Source organism: Dipodomys spectabilis, unplaced genomic scaffold (assembly GCF_019054845.1).
Source record: "Dipodomys spectabilis isolate Male_0828 unplaced genomic scaffold, ASM1905484v1 ptg000234l, whole genome shotgun sequence".
In the NCBI taxonomy this organism is placed as follows: domain Eukaryota; kingdom Metazoa; phylum Chordata; class Mammalia; order Rodentia; family Heteromyidae; genus Dipodomys; species Dipodomys spectabilis.
In genome coordinates, this window is record NW_024870911.1 from 15,863,035 (window position 1) to 15,884,050 (window position 21,016).

The following is a 21,016-nucleotide window of genomic DNA, read 5'->3' on the forward strand; positions in this document are numbered from 1 at the left end:
TAGAAGGAAATGTCTCAGGACACTGAACTTCAGCAGCACAAATACTTTCTTGTCCCATGTCAAGAACTGATAACTAGGGAGGACAGCTCAGCATCCAAAAGCATCTCTATCAAACCCATATCTGATTTCGATTTGCATTAAAATCATGAGAAACTTACTTAGAATTTCAGATATTGTGAGCTATTTTTTTCTTCTCATTTAGCATTATGACACATTTCAGCTGACCTTTGTTCCTTGAAGTAAATGAAAGAAGAAATTCTTTCTTCCCGATTAGCATCAATGAAATGACACCTACTTAACTTTTGCAACTGCAGCAAACCCTACTTTTAAAAGGAAGTCAAACATACTTGGAGTAGACCAATTCACACCCAGCTCCTCTCTGTGAATCTGTGTGGGTAATCTACACAGGATGTATAGATTTGGGGTTTGGTTTCCCAACAGTAATATATTGTTTACTCTCCTCCATGATGCCTGCAGAGGTTTGATAAGGGGACACAAGCACTAATAAGATTATTTTTTATTGTGAAAATACTGTACAGAGGGGTTACAATTACATGGGCAAGATAGTGAGTACATTTCTTATCAAGCATTGTAGCCTCCTCCTTTGTTTACCCTTCCCATCCCTTCCCAGCCTACCCCCACCCCCCCACCAAAGTTGTAAAGTTTGTTTTTGGCATGACAACTTGTACTTCTCATTGTTGCAACGGGTCCATTTACACCAGTAAAGTTGGCTTGAAGAACTGCGGTAAAAACCCCACTGATTGCTAGAAGCATTCATTCATAAGAAGACACTCTACTGAGCATCTATGGGACAGGATGTTTTGCTATGCCAAAAGCGAATTTTCATGCTGTTGAATTTATGCATTTCCCGCTGCTACTCAAAATGCTTGTCTGAATGTTCAGGCAGGAAAGAGTGCTCTCTGCGAATATTCTTCTCCTGTTTGTGTCAAAAGGTCTGACCTGTACTTCAGTCCTTAGGCAGGGCTAATTTGCAGATTGTGTTAGATATTCTTTTTTTTTTTAAGGAAAGAAAGAAATAAACCATCAGGAGAGAAGACCAGGTTAAAATTTTTTATCTTTTACTTTTGCTTAAACGAGACTAGCTATATAAAGCATATTAGGAAAAGAGAAAATAGTCTTAAAATGAGAACCAAAACAGGCTTTTGGGGAAAGATAAATGCAACATCCCCTTCACCCTCAGGAAATGAAATTTTTCTGACAGGGTCGGAGACTCTGCTTGGCAAACCTTCTTAAATTAATTACCTTCTTGACATTTTAAAGGAAGGTTTCAGATTGTAAATTTAACCCAGACAAAGCATTCTTTTTAATCTTGTCAGTATGCAAACTACTTTGCACTGCAGTCTGTGAATTATTTATCAGAGGAACGACCCCAAAGGGCAAAAGGAAGAAAGCAGGCATATTTGATCTGAGATTCCTCAGCTCCATGTAGTTCTTTGCCTTGATCTGTACCTGTTGCAACTACTTAGCTTTTTCTGCTTTTGATGTTTCAAATACCCTGAGTATTTCTTGTTTCTGAGAGGAAATAATCAAGTGCCATTTTTATAATGCCCTTATTTTTATTGATGATGATGATGATGATGATGATGATGATGATGTGTGTGTGTGTGCACGCGCGCGCGCACACACATGTGCGCACGCACTAGTACTACGGTTTGAACTCAGGGCCTGGGCAGATCCCCTTAGCTTTGTCTCTCGAGGTTAGTAGTTTACCACTTGAGCCACAGCTCCACCTCCAGCTCTCTGTTTGTTTATTGGAGATAAGAGACTCACAGACTTTCCTGCCCTGACTGGCTTCAAATCATGATCCTCACGTTCTCAGCCTCCTGCATAGTTGGAATTACAGTTGTGGCTCCGCAGGTTCATGTGGCAGCCACAGTCAGCTTGGTGAGAGAAACAACAGGGCTTCTTTTCGGTGACAGTCCACATTATATGTGCCAGACATGCAGGGCTGAACCTGCTCTCATGCCCAGGTGGCGTGGGCCCTCAGCGACTCACTGGCAGGGAGATGAACGCTTCCAAGTATGGATAAACTTGTGCACATAATATTTCAACAAACATAAGCAGATTAGTTCAGGATTTAAAGGAAACTGAAGGCTATGCTGCCTACAAACTATGAGACAGTTGTGGCTCTCATTCTAGAGCTCTTAGGTGAAATGATGCACCCATGCAATGGGACATGCTTATTACTTCTAAACCACTATGTAGAGAGATGCAAGTAAACACGAAGAGCAGCAGCACATATATACTAATAGGAAACATCAGGCATTGTAATAGATGGGCTTGGAGAGTGATGGCAAATCTCAGCTTTGCAAAGCATCTCAGTGAATAGACCCTAGAGATGGATGCACAGTAGAAAACATGCTCTGCTACTGCCTCTTCTTAGGAAACTCTGGACTTTCCGTGATGGAAAAGTAAGGAATCACAGCCTTCTTTTCCTCTCCAGGTGACCTATAGGATTGCCAGTTTCAATGGATATCCTCAGTACAAATTTTTAAAAAACTAGTGAATCCCTAACAATTGTAAACTCAAACTTGCACTCATGAACAACTAGATTTCTACGTGGGAAATTGCTCCTGAAATGAGTCAAAGAAATAAAAGTATCTCCAGGATGAATTAAACCATGTATCACCTAAATCCCAGGAGAACAAAGGACTGATTTTAGAGAATGTTGGTTTATCATTACAATAGCAGCCACTTATTGACTAATTTCTATGCCCCTTCTTTCTCTCTCTATCTTCCTTCTAACAGCTGGAGGACATGGAGGACAGCTTAAGTCTCCAGCCTAATCCACCACAGCTAATAAAGCTGAGATTCATGACTCCCAACTCCATGCTCTCCCATCTCCCAATGTGGCTGTGATACTCACTCCATTTGCTTGCTTGTAATTCTTTTCACACACATTTAAGTCTGGTAGAAGTGTGATAAACTTGGTATCATTCACTGAATGAAGAGCTGCAGTTTATTCTTATTCTTTTGGTGGTGCTAGAGATATTTTCAACCTTCTGCTCATATCCTAACCATCTATCCTCTGAAGAAGGTATCATGACCATTTATTTAAGTCAAACAAATGAAAGGTAGTGTCTAAGTCTGAACTTCAGCCAATACATTTTCTAGAATTAGGCAAGTATCTACCAAACGATGTAGCATACAACTAGCCATGAGTAAACTGACTTTTGTAGCTGGTGCTCTGTGAGGCACACAGATTTATCTATTTAAGAAGACTTACAAAAACAAATCCTCTGAGCATGAATGAGAGAAACTAGGCACTCTGAGGTTTATCCCTTCATAAAGCTGACACACATACTAATTCAAGGATCATGAATAATTATTTCATTCACCTTTTGAATGAGCACCAAAATGTAAAGCCATAGTTCGTCAAGCCAAGGACCTCACTACTGGGTGATAGTGAACAGTAAGAGCATCTTTGTAGAATTGTGACATAGGACATTTCTGAACTGGAAGAAAATTTAGATTTTCTACTCCAAATCATCTTTTTCAAGGAAGTGGGCTATCTTAGGGTGAGTTCCCATAACAGTATACCATAGAGTGAATTGTTTGAGGGACAGAAATTTATTTCTCACCATTCTGAATGCTAGAAGGTATCAAAGATCTGATGTATCAAAGTTCAAGGCGCTGGAAGATCTGATGAAGTCAGATTCACAGGTGGTCACTGTATTCTCATTTGTCCACAGGCAGAAAGAGAGGAAGCAAGCTGCTTCTTCCTGTGAGATGATCAATCCTGCCCTTGTGAGCTAGGCACCACCCAAAGTCTCCATTTCCAATAACAACATGATGGTGCCTAGGGTTTAACACCTGAGTTCTAGAGGGATGTAAACATGGAGTTTACAGCAGCAAGAGACAGGTATGGCTGCGTGCCTTGTCTGAGGTTTGGAGCAAGGGCTAGAACACAACTGTCTTCAAATCCAGCTGGACTCTACCACAGAACATTTCCCCCTTAGTATCACGTGTATTAGTGAGATTTCTTCAAAGAATATGTGCATGTTTACATAATCACACATATACATATACAAATGCACACACAAATAGAGAGGGAGAAAGAGAGAGAGATAGTCACAGCCACAGAGAGATGTATTATAAAGAACTATGACCAGGGAAGCTGATCATTCATCCCCAGTACATGTGAAGCATTTTTGGTAAACTGAAAATTCAGAAAAGCCAATGACATAGTTCTAATACAAGGCCAGCCAGCTTGAGACCCAGGATAGGTCTGTGTTTCAGTTTGAGTCAAAAGGTAGGAGAAAAACAATTCCTTAATCCAAACATGTCAAGCTAGAGCAATTCTCCTTAATTAAGGAATAGTCTTGATATTTTATTCAAGACTTCATCTGATTGGAACTAGCAAGTAAATCTGCGTCTGTGATACATTCAGGCCTCCTGAACATATTCCAGAATATTCATTAACTCCAAAGACACAAAAACACTAAGTGCTGGGTCTCTTCTCAGTAATGTTAGCTCTTTGGTTTGCTCATACCTGTAGCCAGCTGAGTTCATCATTGTCTTATACTTGACTATATATTTATGCACCTTTTACAATCGCAATGTTCCCCAGTGCCCACTGCAATATATTTTCTCTGACACTTTCTATTGTCTCTAATAGAGTTGGCATATAGTGGTGGATGGTTTTACCTTCTCTGTGTGTATTTGTTCATTGCTCTTCCTAATCTGGCATTCAGTATTTATTTTTCATCATTGACAGTTGGCTGCACTGTTTCAAATATTTGAGAAAAGAGAAAAAAGTGAAAGAAAAAAGGGAGAATTGCTGATAACTCAGATGTAGAATATTAACTGTAATGATTTATCTAAAAATAGAAGAATAAGGGAGAAAATAAGAATAGGTGGGGATGGGAAAGGCAATTCTGCAGCCTCCACCTTCATAGTCAGTGTGTAGGAAATACAAATAATGGAAGTAAGTAAGATGCAGGGAGCAAACATGTAAACATTCTATTAAAGCAGGAAGAATATCCGTAAATGATTAGGAGCCCGAGACAGTGGAAGGACAACGGGCTGATCACTCTAAAATTTGTGTTGGATCATAAAGAAGAAGTCTTAGTTTTCTACATGGACAGGAAACGGAAGGAAATCCAGTCAAAGAGAAGACAGCATCCTGGGAAGAGAAAGGCAAAAAAAAGTGATACAGTCAGAATTCACGACAGAGGATGGAAGTTGGTATCAAACTAGATTGTGAAACATTTTGTCTATCTATTCTGAATTACAATTATGTACGGGGACTTACCACATGCTAGGCTCCAGTTAAATAAGTTCATCACAGACTCAGGCCAAGGGAACTCAAGATCACAAGACAAAGTTTAAAGTCATCCCATTTAAACAATCTATGGGCTTCTTAGCTAGACTTTTCTGGATCATAACTCTTTTTGGCTTTACCATACACTTCACTGGATCACTTTTATTGGATCATAACTCTACAGAGATGCTCAGGGTTATCTGAGAACAGAGAGAGTAATTAGAGAACTATGGCACTTGGGAACATTGTTTTTTAATAAAAGCCTTTAATAAAGTGATAATAGACTCTGGAAAAGAAAGGGGCAGAAGTAATAGAGACATCTAGATAAATAGATGTAGCTTATGAGGTAAAGAGATACAAAAGGCAGGAAACTCCCCAAAGGCGCCAGAGTGAAGGACAGAATGAGTAGCAGTGACAGAAAGTGGAGGAGGAATCCACATGGTGTGAGGTAAAGAAGTGTGCTTATCAAACGATCATACGTATTGAGTAAACCCTCCAGAACATCTGCTGTTTAATGACACTGTTCTGATTCTAAAAGCTTCCCTTTCGCTCTCCTGCCCCGTGGAGGTAGACAAACTCAAAGCATGGTGGGTACACAGGAAGGATGGGAGGAAAATGATTCTCACAACCCTAGAACCACAGGAGAAGCCTTCAATAGCCCCTGGGTAATTTGAAGATGATCTATAGGATCTAGAAAATGATGACCTACTGGATATTATCCAGCAATGTTTTTGTTTGTTTGTTTGTTTGACCAGTCCTGGGCCTTGAACTTAGGATCGGCTAGCATTCTACCATATGAGCCACAGCTCCACTTCTGGCTTTTTCTGAGTATTGATTGGAGATAAGAGTCTCCTGGACTTTTCTGCCCCACCTGGCTTCGAACTGCAATCCTCAGATCCCAGCCTCCTGAGTAGCTAGGATTACAAGTGTGAGCCACCAGTGTTCTGTCAGCAATGTTCTTTTAATTGTATCTAAGAAGAATGATGCCTTTGCCATTGTTTGTATAACTTTCTTTGTTGTTTTATTCAGTATTGGAGTTTTGAGCTCAGCATCTCTGAGTTTACTCTACCACTTGAGCCATACCCCTCTGTTTTGCTTTTAGTTGTTTTCTATTTTTTAGATAAGGTCTTATTCTTTTACCCAGGCTATCTCCGACTACTATCCTCCTGCCTCAGCCTCCCACGTAGCTGGTACTCCAGGTACGAGTGAGTCTTCATGGCTGGTTACCTTTTTTATTCATAATCTGCAAGAACTTTGAAGCTCCTTTCAGCACCAGTCCTAGGAAGTGCTGGCCGATGGCGTAGGTGGACCTGTTGTCAGATGGATCAGGAAGGTGCTCTACCCCAAACACTTTCTCCGCAGGTTTCTCCAAATTCTAACATAAATTGATCCATTATTTTTCCCAAACAGCATCACGCTATAAACAAACCACAGCCAGTGACAATATGGCCCAAGTGGTAGTGTACCAGCCATCAGCACAAAAGCTAAGTAACAGTGCAAGGGTCTGAGTTCAAGCCCCAGTTACTGGCACTAAATAAATAAATAATCACAATCTTAAAGTGCATATTGGGGAGGGAACATGACTCCATGTGTAGGGTCTTTATTTCTGCTTTCTCCTACCTTTAGGATTATTTCAATTTGGATTATCCCAGTTTCCAAAACAACTCAAATGCCTCCATTGTCTCCAAATTCTTTCTTGATTTCTCTTGTGCTCCCCCAAACACAACACACACACACACATTTTCCCTGAGATAAGATATTCCTCTCTTTTAAGAAATACACACACACACACACACACACACACACACACACACACACACACATATTCCCTTATCTCAAATAAATGCTTTTGCATTGAATTATACTACCTTGGTTTTGTTTTTTGTTTTCTTAGGATTTTTTGGATCTTTCTTCTCCACTAGAAAAGGAACTTTTAGGGGATGGAGCCATAGTCTTTTCTTATACATTTTCAAGACAAGGCTAATTGCACAAGGAATATTAGATAAATATTAGATAAATGAACTGATGTGGATGGTTTGCTAGCCCCAACTAAGAAAACAAAATAGGAAGAGGAAACAGACTTCACTTAATCTATTCCTCCTGCCAGCAGCTTTGTAAAGAAGGAGGCCATGCTCCCCTCTTACCTCAGTGGGAAAGAGTCCATGATCAATTTGAGGCTATCTGGCCCATTAGAGAGGGCAGTGGCAGCACATTTATCACCTAGGCCTGAACTGGATTGTGTTCTCAGGAAGGTAATCATTTGCACACTCAGCAAATTTCATCATGCATCTGGCATTGTTGCTAAGCACAAAAAGTCACGTTCATGCACGTAATGAACATACAGTTCCTACCCTCAGAGAGCCCAGAGACCCAAAAGGTAAATGATGCGATTACAGCTGTAATTTACTCAATTCTATAATAATGATGGCCTAATAATAATTTTCCACTGATATGACATAATGATGACTGTAGTAAAAAATTAAAAAGGGACCAGAAAACATATACATGTGTTATTATGTGCTGGTTGGTATATGGCTCAGGGTGGAAAGAATTCCAGGCCCCAGTGCATATGATTGCATCCTGAAGCCATTGTCCCATAAAACCATCCATTCATTCATTTGACAAATGCATATGGAATGTGACTACATTCCAGACCACATGCGAACCACTGCGTGGACAAGAACAAATACAACAATCTGGATAGAGAGAGGGAAGTTTAATAACCACACAATCAAGTTTGCAGTTGCAAATTACAAGGGCTGGGACGATCAAATCCTTCTGCTTAAATATCATATCCAACATTCTTCTGAGTACAGTTTTGTTTCCTAGGTTGACTTCATTAATGAGGTATGTATACATTAACATTTATGTAAGTATTGCATTCTGGTTACCTCTGCTCATTAGTAAATGGACTTTTCAATACCAATTAGTCTTAAGTGTTTTGTGGTTATGCATCCAACTTCAAAAGTCCAACCAATTTTAAGTTAACCAGTCAGTACATTTTTAGGAAGAAAACCTGTTGGCCTTGCCTTGGTAAATCAGTGCTATCCAGAGGTATTTTGCTTTAATTAGCTAATCTCCTTGTTGCCATCTTTTAACTATATTAAAATCTGTTTTTCTAGTAAACATGACTTCTTATCAGGCCATCTCAAAAATGTTTCTACTAAATTCTATCTGAAAAAAAAATTGAAGGGCAGTAGAAAATAGCTCCAAAACAAAAATGCATGTGTCTACACTTGTGTATTTAATGACAAATGCCCATTAAATAAAAATGTATTAATGATAGATAATATTTTGTTTCACAATAAATTTCTCCTGTCTTAAAAAGTAATTGAAGAGTACACTCTACAATCTGGGGTTATACTATATCTCATTTTTTACAGAGATTTGTGTTTTGCATAATTACTTGTTTGGGTTTTGTTACCTAACTTTGTAAAAGAAAAAAATTATGACATCAGTTTGTAGTAACTGTGTGTTCTGTCTTTGCTGGTAATGCACTGTAGCTCCTTCATTAAGAGCTCCTGTACTCAGTATTGTTAGACCATAATATCTTTCACTAAAATAAAACTTTCTTCTCTCATTTTTGTGTGTGTTGGGTGTTAGGAAAACTACAGTTCAGGATAAGCATTGAGGATTACAAATCTTGGTGGTATTTGCTTCCTGGCAAATCCAGTCTCTTCTATGTATAGAAGCAACTTCCTCCACAGACTCTTCCTCTGGACAGTTTTGTGTAGGATCAAGGGGCATAAGGAGGGGGCGGAAATCAGCTAAATCCAGAGTCCTAGCTCAGCAGATGCCTGGCCATGTGACTGAACACATTACTATTGCATTAGGATACAGTGCCCCTTTATTCCCATCCCAAAGGCTTCTGTTGCAACTGGTACAAACATCTGGAGAGCAGTCAGCAATCTCACCAACCAAGTAGGGGCTGGGAGTGTCTTTTTCCATAGGCCAAAGATGTCCAGAGTAAACCAGAGGACAATGGCCGCAAATATCTTGGCCATAAATACTCTAGATCCCGTTCACTCCCTACAAGCCTTTGAATGAGTCGGACAATACGTCCTGTCCTTTCATTTGTGCAATCAGAGTTGGAGCATTTTACCTTGGCAGGGTTTATTATAAGAAATACATCATTCCCCTGAACATCAGTAAAAGTTCTGTAATTTTTGTTTTAATTTTCATAACTGCTGGCTAAAGTAAACCAGAACAACTCCAAACTCTCTTTCACATAGGAACTCTTCAAAAACGGGAAGGAGCTGGGCACCAGTGGCTCATACTTATAATCCTTGCTACTCAGGAGACGGAGGTCTGAGGAGAACAGTTCAAAGTCAGCCCGGACAGACAAGTCCCAGAGACTGCTAGTCCAGAAGTGGAGATATGGTTCAAGTGGTAGAGTGGCAGCCTTGAGCGAAAAAGCCAACCAAGAGCACAAGACCCTCAGTTAATCTCCAACAATGGTACACACACACACACACACACACACACACACACACACACACACACACACACACACACACACACACACACACACAGGGTAGGGCAGAAGCTATTATGACCCTCCCATTACATTCCCAGTTAATAATTCCTCTCCTTAAATTGTCATCTGCCATCCAAGTTCCTGGTCCCTTACAGTCCTCGCACCTCTCAGCTCTCTCCAGCCTGCCCTGGTCTCCTCATCCAGTTGCCAAAGCTGCCTTCCTTCCAGGCTGCAGCAGCAGTGTTTTGCTTTCTGGTGGTAATTACTCCTGCCACATCTGTGTTTACTTTAGAACCTGTGGCTAAGGTAATTAGCTGGCAGCTGCCTAAGCCTTGGATAATAATGTGCCTGACATTTTAGGTATCTCTTTTCGAGAAATCGTTTTTTTTAAAAAAAAAAACAACTTTATTCCACTTACACAGTCAACAGAACAGTAATGGCAAGATCGTCCCTGGGTGGAACACAATTAGGATTCATTTGCATCCAGAAGATTAGCTTTTGTGAATGTGGTTGGAGTCAGAATGTCTGCTTTTACACAGCGTGCTTTTTGATGGCAAGGGCTCTTCATGTCTTCATTTCTGAACGTTTATGAAGGGCCTAACACAAACAGGGTCCCAGGATTGGGGACTTTGAAGTTTGAAGGGAGATAAACATCAAACCAGGTGTCTGTGCAGAGGACTGTGGGGACATATCTGGGGATGACTCACAAGAACAAGATGGGCATTGTCTTCCAAGACCATGCAGATATTTCCTGAGCATATACCAGCAGCTAGAAGCGCACTTCGTTAGACCAAGGAGGATTTGTGTCCTTGATAGAGCATGATTAGTGACAATCAAAGCCCAGTCTAGGGATAAGCGAGGTAGGCAGGAAGGGCATGGTATCTGAGGCAGCACAGAGAGGGTAGGGGGACCAGAGCCCAAAGCAATGATACCTACCCGCCCACCTGGGAGTGGCTGCCTCTTTGTCCTTTGCCCCCTCAGTATCCCAAACTTATTCTGGCCCTGATGGGTAGAAGGATGTCCATCCAGACTCTTTGTCCAGAGCCTATACATTCACGGAACAGTAATAAGAGTCCCTGATATACATGCATATATACACACTCACACAGACACACACACACACACACACACACACACACACACACACACACCCCTACTGTTTGATTTAAAACTAGAGATGAGACCAGGCACCAGTGGCTCAAATCCGTAATCCTAGCTACTCAAGAAGCTGAGATATGAGGATTGTGGTTCAAAACTAGCCCAGGCAGCAAAGTCCATGAGACTCTCATCTCCAATTAACTACCAAAAACCCTGGAAGTGGAGCTGTGCCTCATGTGGTAGAGTGCTATCCTTGAGCACAAAAGCTCTGGGATGGTACCCAGGCCCAGAATTCAAGCCCCAGGACTGCAGAAAAAAATAAAATAAAATAAGAGGTGATTCATTCTCCAATGATTCACACTCTATAGTGAAGCTTGTGTCTGGCCTCATGTAACTCAATCAGAGGAACCAGTATCAGGGAAGTGAGGCACAAGAATATTGAATTTCTAAACATTTATGACCCCAGTCATTTGATAACAGTTTCTCATCATCATTCACTAGTTTCTTGGTATTTAAAAAGGTATTTATACGTACGTGTACTGAATTAAGGGAAGAGGTAATTTGGCACACAAAATAGTTAATGAAGCCTTTTAAGCTAGTGAGCGAGAATATAGACTTTTTTGTAGAAAGGAGAATAAAAGGGCATGTCTGTATAGCAACTCTACAAAAGGCATGGGGGAGGGCTGATGATGAGCAGGGCTGTTACAAAAGTTGTATATTGAGACATAATAATTATCTCAATGGCTTGGGCAGAGTAAATGTGCGCGATAAAATCTTATTAAGATAAGATTACTGCAAGAGTAGGAATCACACAATTAGATAATTGCCGAGTAAACCTGAATGATGATAATAGCAGTTGGGTAATGCTGTAGGAGAGCTCCTGCACCCCCCGATGGGATAGCAAATATAATATTTCATTCCTATTCTTCAGCTAATCCCACACTGTAATTGCCTAGTGAGAATCATTGAGAAGTCCATGCATTTCCCAGCTCACTCCACTGAACACCAGTGATTTGTTAAGTGGAGCTATTATTCAAGTTTGACACTATTTGGAATGTGTGGCTTAGCAGTTTAAGTATTCATGACCATATTAAGATATAGGCATATATGATATTTTCTAGAAATTTTAATAGCTTTGGGACTGTATTTGACTTCCTGCAACAGAGCTTTATGTCCATGATCTCTATTACTTCCTTTCTCTGCTCTCTATCTCCATATCTTGAAAGTCTTTCTTTCTTGGCTCCAAAGTCTGGGCCCCCATATCTTCAAGGAGTCCGTATTTCCATCATGAACCTCAGTGGGGAAGATCTGGACTTCATGAAGTTGATCACTGTCTTCCAGCACACAGCCCCTTGGCTGGAATGGCTGGCACCTAATAGTTTCTTAATTCATGTTTGCTGAACAAATTATCCAATGATGATTGTGTGTGTGTGAGTGTGTGTGTGTGTGTGAGAGAGAGAGAGGCAAGTGTGTGAGAGAGCCAGTCTATGTCCAGCTAAGCACCAGAATGATCCTTTAAAGATAAATGTGATCATGTTCATGAAAATTCTGCACTTCATATCTCATTCAGAGCAACTAACACTAAAGTCCTCGCAATGGCTTGCACAACCCTGTGTGACTCAGCTGCTATGACTCCTCCGTACCATCTCCTAGTCCTCATCCCTTTTTGTTCTCCTCTGGGGCCTCTATCTAAGCATGTCAGATATTTTTGAAATCTCAGCAAGTAAACAGGTTGGCTCATAATCTTCTAATTACCAACATCAGTACCTCTCCTTAGATAAATGAGATGTAAGCTCAACTTCAGGAAACCTATTACCTCATTATAAAGCTGAGAAAGATAAGCATTTCATTTACACTACTGACCATCGAGAAGGATGGCTGGGGCACAATGAGTAACGATGGTGAGAATTCCGGCTTTGAAGTCAAGAAAATTTCAGTTTCCATCTTTCCTCTGCTACATTTTGATGGAAGGACCATGGGCCACTTGTAGAAGCTGGCTAGGTTTCACCTTTCTTGGTGTATATGAGGACTAGATGGAATGACCACATAGACTAGTAGGTACAGGTAAATCCTGAATAAATAGAAACTCGTATTCCTTTCACTTAAGCTAGCCCATGAAAAATTCCAAGACTAGGGCAGATGCCATGGTGTCTTATCAGCTAGAAAATGTTCACCATTGCCAAAAAAAATTGTAAACCAAATCTTTGCAGTTTTTCTCTTTGCACATTGGCATCCTACCCTCAAAACCACATAATAATGCAATTTTAAATTACTCAGATGCAAAGAAACACAAAGTATTGACATGCTTGTCATTGGTCAATATTTATGTTTCAAATAACCAAATTTAGATATTGACTATAACTCAAATTAGTTACTTCCTTATGATAATACTGTTCCCGATGAAGAGATTTCTCTTCAACGTATTCACTCCCATTTGCAATTACATTCTAATGTTTGTTTTGTTGTGTGAATTTTAATCACCCATTCCAAACTTAGTTGCTATAATTAGCCCATCACAATTTAAATTTTTTATCAGTTTTTCTCCTTTGCACAGACGTATGAGGGAGATAAGCTATGAAAGATTTCTGCCTGGGAAGTTCAGAATTAAAATCAGCAGAGGAGAGTAGAAGACAGTAGAAAGGGTAATTGCCTTTAACTGCAGGTCTGGCCTACCTGCTTTTCATTAAAATGCAGTGTTCTTGGTCAGGCCTTTTAGTGACCAAGGTTCTAAGACTGAATTTCCAGGTCTAATGTTGAGCCTCTGGAATAAAATGGGAGTTTAATCTACATGAGCATTATAAGAATTAAGAAATATGTGTCCCATGAGAGTCTTTTCATACTATCATGTCTTAACGACTCCTTTGTCTTCTTAGTTTCCAATCATCCAGACTCAAATCTTCTCTGTCAGTTTGGAAAGTTTCTTTCTTCCTTACACTTGACTTCCCATCAGCCACAAGTTTCATTGCATCTTCCTTCGCAATGTTCTCTCTGCCTAATTATAATTTTTTATCCAATGTCATGATGTCTGGATTGAAGCCAAAGACTCCAGTGGCTACCTTTTGTTTTATACTCTTGATTGTTGTGGTGATGGTGATGATGGTAGTGGTAGTAACCTAAAGCTAGGCAAGCATTGTTCCACTGGAGCTACACCTTATTTTCATTTTTTTTGTTTTTGTTTTTGTGGGTTTTTTTAAATTTAATTTTATTTTATTTGTGAACATACTGTACAGAGGGGTTACAATTACATGGGCAGATTAAAGAAATGCAAATCAAAACAACATTGAGATATCACCTCACTCCAGTGAGAACGGCAAAAATCAAGAACTCTAACAACAACAGATGCTGGAGGGGATGTGGACAGAAAGGAACCTTAATTCATTGTTGGTGGGAATGTAAACTTGTTCAACCACTTTGGAAAGCAGTATGGAGGTTCCTCAAAAGACTCCACATAGAGCTCCCCTATGACCCAGCAATCCCACTTTTGGGCATTTACCCTAATGTTTACAAACAAGACCACACTAAAGCTACCAGCACAACTATGTTTATTGCAGCATTATTTACCATAGCTAAGATATGGAACCAACCCAGATGCCCCTCAGTAGATGAATGGATCAAGAAAATGTGGTATATATACACAATGGAATTCTATGCCTCCATCAGAAAGAATGACATTGCCCCATTTGTTAGGAAATGGAAAAACTTGGAAAAAATTATATTAAGTGAAGTAAGCCAGGCCCAAAGAAACGTAGGTCCCATGGTTTCCCTTATTTGTAATATCTAGTATATGTATGAGTCAAGCGGAAAAGGTCAGATAATGTGATGTCAGGAAAATGAACCCTTAGATGTGTATTTTAATGTTTTTTTTCTTTCATGCATGTGTTTCTAACACATTTATAAGATTATCTCTTTGTTGCTTTGTATGTCCCTCCCCCACAGTATAACCCTTGCTTTCACTATATTTGATGTCAGTATAACTTGTGGAGGAGATGGGGAAAAACCAGTTGTTTAAGGATACAGGTGGACCTGTCGCAACAATGAGAAGTACAAGTTGTCATGTCCAAAACGAACTTTACAATGTTGGTGGGGGGGGGGGGCTGGGGGGAGGGAGGAAGGAGAAGGATTGGGATTAGGGGGGGGAGGGGGGAGGCTGGGAAGGGATGTGAAGGATAAACAAAGGAGGAGGCTGCAATGCTTGGTAAGAAATGTACACATTATCCTGCCCATGTAACTGTAACTCCTCTGTACAGTATGTTCACAAATAAAATAAAATTAAATTAAAAAAAAAAAAAAAAAAAAACAATTACATGGGCAGGATAATGCGTACATTTCTTACCAAGCATTGCAGCCTCCTCCTTTGTTTACCCTTCACATCCCTTCCCAGCCTCCCCCCTCCCCCCCAATCCCAATCCTTCTCCTTCCCCCCCCCTTCCCCCCCCCCCCCCGCACCGACGTTGTAAAGCTCGTTTTGGACATGTCAACTTGTACTTCTCATTGTTGCGACAGGTCCACCTGTATCCTTAAACAACTGGTTTTTCCCCATCTCCTCCACAAGTTATACTGACATCAAATATAGTGAAAGCAGGGGTTATACTGTGGGGGAGGGACATACAAAGCAACAAAGAGGTAATCTTATAAATGCGTTAGAAACACATGCATGAAAGAAAAAAACATTAAAATACATATCTAAGGGTTCATTTTCCTGACATCACATTATCTGACCTTTTCTGCTTGACTCATACATATACTAGATATTGCAAATAAGGGAAACCATGGGACCTATGTTTCTTTGGGCCTGGCTTAGGGTTTTTTTTTTTGAAATAGGGTCTTGCTTACATTTCCCACATTGGCCTTAAACTCAAAATCTTTGTGTCTCCGCTTCTGGAGTTATTGGTCTTCTAGATATGTACCACTTCCCTCCACACCCACTGGCTCTCCTGCTTCTGATTTCTGCACATTCCAATTCTCTGGATACATAGCCACAAAAATTAACTTAGTTTAGAAATCACCTTAACACTTCATGTCCTTGATCAAAAAGCATCAAAGATTCTTCAGATCCCGCAAATATAGTTGGTCCTCAAATTTTGATATAATAAGTTAGATGTATGAATAAACATCTACACATACTTATCCCAAGTTCCAGAAATGTTCCCACTCCTTTTACATTAAACATTATATACGTGTTATGGTTTTAGGTCCTTTGTTTTCTTTAACTGTTAATAAACTTCAGAAATAAAAACTAAAAAAATGTATAACCTAAAAAAGTGAATGCACTCATAAAACTTCAGCTTTAGCCGGTTTTTTCCAAACATGTGTGGCAAAATAACTCATCTTTTTAAAATGTTTTATTAGCACATATTAGTTGTATAAGAATGTTTCATTGTGACATTTCAATATATAAGCACAATGTATTCGGGTCAACATCCATATATCATGGGTTCATAATTAGGTCAGTGAGGGACTGTAGAAAGACACATATGCAGATTCAAATAGAAAGCACTAAAATAGACCACCATATGGGCATTAATAAATAAAATCATAATACCCATCGGTGGAGAGAGAACAGATGTTTAAGTAAATTATGATAGCCCTATTGTATGAGAAAGTATGAATCCATATGAAAAAAGAAAAACTTGAATCTTGATCCCCTACCTCACACCATAACTTTCCATATGAATTGCAGATCTAAATGTAAAAGGTAAAACCAAATTTTTGAAAAGTACTATAAACTTTCCTATTACCTATTGTTAAGTAAACTGTGTGAGACAGACAAAAAAAAAGAAAAGTGCTAGAAACTTATCATTTAAATGATATATAAAACATAAGTGGAAATTAACTAGTTTATCTTTGAGGAACACTGTTTTCATTTACTACATTGTTTTCTCTTGTTAAAATTAAAAGCTATCTTTTACTAAGTCATATACGATATGTTAAAGTCTATGCTATATATTTTATATTGATTATCTCCTTTACACCACATTTTGACTTTAGAATACAAAGATAATATGGATGAGGAAAGCAGAGCTAAAAACAAAGCCATTTGTCCAAAGTCAACCCACTATGAAGTTAATTCAAGAGCCAGTTAAATTTCCTCCTAACATTTATATCTTTACTATAAACTCACTGAAATGCACAGTAAGCTCATACACAAAGAATGAGTAAAATAAATCAAAACATATGTAATCCATAGTAAGCATTATACCAGAAAACTTCTAAGGCCCTTAAAGAAGTAATTATAGTCATTATTATAATTTAATAAATAATTAGTAGGTAATTATGAAACTTATTTCAGTCCTTGCAAAACTGAACATAAGATATTCTATTCCTCAGGAAATGGTGATGATCTATTGAGAAAACTAAAAATAATATACATATTTGGTCTTTCTGGTTTCCTAAATATTTAACCCATCCCTTCCCTCAATTTTCTTAATTTGTAGAAAATGCATTTTATAATGCATTTTATAATACATTCTCCACTCCTTCCTCTCTTCATTCATCTGCTCTTCTCCCTTTGATCCCACACCCACACCTTTTTGTGTACCTGTCTCCCAGTGTTTATTTTGTTGGACTCTGAGTTAGCCTTTCTAAGGAATGATACCACAGTTTGAGTTTTCTCCTGAATCTATCGTGTTTTAGTTACTGCATTTGTGTATATTTGCACACCTCCTCAAACTTGCATTACCCCAGTTGAGTTAAGCTACAAGGAGTTGAATAGGTTAAATCAGTTTATACAGTCAAAAAAAATTAAATGTTAAGTGAAACAGAGTGTCCATCACTATTCTTCCGGAATGAAGAAAGCAAAATCATTATCTTAATGCCCTGGAGTCCACAAGATAAAAGAAAAGCTGGAGCATCAATGATAATGACTTAGTTTCTCTTAGAACAAAGATGGTCTCTTGTTGACAGCTAATCGAAAAGGAGTGGTTTCAGACAAAATGTCGCTGAACATCCTCTGTATGTTTAAGTAGGATGGTTAGAATCAGGGTGCCACCATCACATTATTAGATAAGAACCTTTGAAGCATAGCTAAAAAGTAAAATTATGTATACTTGAATAAAAGTTTTTGTACATTTTTAACTGGGTCAGAAAAGGCCCAGCTCTGGTGTTGGTGCTAATCCTACATGGCTTTAACTAGCAGTAAGCAATATGTGTGTCGCAGCCAGGAAAGAATCTTACCATAGCAGACTTTTATTCAGCTGGCGATTTTGCATAGAACGCCAGCCAGCCTGTCTCTGAAAGACATAGTTAACATTACAAATTTTCTTTTTATAAATCCAAACTTTAATATTTATACTTCACATGAGCAAATGAGTTTTCACATTGCCTCTGAACATCGGGTCAAGTTCAGACATTTTTTATTCAGAGCAAATCTACATTACAAGACAATTAGAAGGCCATATAGAAATGACAGTGATTGAGCTAAGGTTTAAAAATGGAAACTTCCTGGGCCTTCTCTTGTCTCCATGTGATTTTAAATCATTATAACTTAAATTGTTAACCTGTTCCATGTGGAACAATAAAATGATCTACACACATACACACACACACACACACACACACACACACACACACACACACACACACACACAACAGCATCCTGGGGTTTGAACACAATGTTTTATGCTTATCAAACAAGCACTTAACTACTTGAGCCAAACTTCAGCCCTTTTTAAGAAAAAAATGTACTTACTCATTTGTATTTATTTACTTATTTGTTTTAAGAACCCAGACAGCCTGGACTACAATCCTCCTATTTTTCACTACCTGCCATAGCTGAATTGAAAAGTATACATCGCTCTACCTAGCTTTTTCTGTTGAGATGGAGGTCTCAGTGATTTTCCCAGGTTAACCTCAAACCTCAAGCCTCCTGATTTTTACTTCCTGAGTAGCTAGGATTACAGGCATTATCCCCCAGTGCCTGACTGATCAAATTATCTTTACTATGTTTTTATAATTATGTCATTTTATTTATACAATTTTCTTTTATTTTTATTTTTTTTTTGTGAACATACTGTACAGAGGGGTTACAATTACATGGGCAAGTTAATGAGTACATTTCTTATCAAGCATTGCAGCCTCCTCCTTTGTTTGCCCTTCACATCCCTTCCCAGCCTCCTCCCACCCCCCACCCAATCCTCCCCCCTCCTAACCAAAGTTGTAAAGTTCATTTTCGACATGACAACTTGTACTTCTCATTGTTGCAAGGGGTCCACCTGTATCCTAAGTCGTTTATACAATTTTCTTATTGTAGTAGAGATTACAGCTGATTTTTATCTTGAAATACAATAAGAAACAGTACAAAAACTAAAATATGAAGTCCTAGATGGTAAAAAAGATACAAGAAAGAAGGAAGAATAAGATGAAGTCAGAATTCATTTCACTTTAAAAAAAGAATTCATTTCACTTATATGATCAAGGACAGTTACATTTGTGAGAAGTAAGAGAGATTTTGAAGCATTGATTTCTGTGCCCAACATAAGGAGATTACTGCAGCTGGGTTCTGATGGGTCACACCTAGCTACTCAGGAGGCTGAGATCTAAAGATCACAGTTCAAAGGCAGCCTGGGTAGGAAATCCATGAGACTCTTATCTCCAATAAACTGCTCAGTAAAATCGAGAAGTGGCACTGTAGCTCACGTGATAGAGCACTAACCTTGAGCAAAAGAGCTCAGGTACAGAGCCCAGGCCCTGATTTCAAACCCCATGATGAGAGAAAGAAAAAGAAAGAAAGAAAAGAAAGAAAGAAAGGAAGGAAGGAAGGAAGGAAGGAAGGAAGGGAGGGAGGGAGGGAGGGAGGGAGGGAGGGAGGGAGGGAAAGAAAAAAAAGAAAATGAAAGAAAAGAGATTACCAATGTGCCCAATATAAAAACAAGCATGGTCCTCACAAGAGGGACAATAAATATTCCTGAGAAATCAATACCAGTACCCACATGAAAAAGGTAATCTGAGATACAATGAGCTACCACTTCAACAATACCCTGAGAGTAAATATCACACATTTCACAGAATGACTTCATTAGAGTCTTCTACAGACAGAGAGAACTTATTGGTGTTATAAAGGATAATAACATGGAAAACATTGCTACTTTCCAGAAACACAAACTATATGTGTTGTCCTCTCTTGCTTACTCAGAGAATGTGACTTGTCACAAAGGATTCTGTGATGGAAGCAATTGCTTGACTAAGACTGTCAGCCTGGTGGCCCTGAAGCCGCCACCTCTTATTATCAGTCATGTTTTTCCTTCCCAGAAGTCGTCAGAAACAAAGAGGGTCAATTCATGGTCACCTCTACCAGAATTGTTTTTTTCTGTCCGTCAGAGATATGAAAGTCTAAAACTGTAAACGTAGGCAAACATGGTTTGTTGTTTTCTTGTTTTCAAATTCAATTCTCTTCAAGGAAAATTTGTCAAGGGGGGGGAATGACAAACAGAAATTCAGGACAATGCTTCATCACTGAGAAACCTAGACTGAAAGTATTATATTGTAGGCTGTCATGTTCAAAGAATAATAGAAATGGCCAGTAAGAAGTAGGAGTCACCTAAGATCAAAATGTTAGATTATTTGTGCCAGGGGCCAGTAGTATTCAATAGCAGATTGTTAGAGAGAAGAGGCACAGCTGGAACTAAAGACCGAGGTAGGTATTATAAACCCTTTCAATGAATGGATGATGTTGGGTTCAAATTATTGGCCTAGAGGGCTAGGGACAATGAGCAGACATTTGATCGACTGCCTGACAACTAGAAGTGAAAAGTGATTTTTTGAGCCTATCCATAAGAAATAGCAAGGGAGAGGCAAGATCATGAGATGAGATGTGGTCCCATTGATATAGATTCAAGTCAACAGAGCTTCCCTGCAATTCCCAGGGATGAGAAAGGAACAGGACAAGAGTTGGAAAGGCAGAGATTCCCCCGACACTCTCCAACTCACAGACAAGAATAAGCAGCTTTCTCCTTGACTACAGTCAGAAGGAAGGGGAACCATGGATTCCAACTTTACGGGTGTATAGCTTGTACTGTCACGCAGGGGCTCGTGCTCAGAGAGATCGTATATTTGGTTTCATGATCTGCATTGCTGTTCTCAACATCTTAATAACTTTTCTTTCTTAACAAAAGGCTACATTTTCATTTTGTGGTGATGACACAGTGATCCCTGTAACCAAG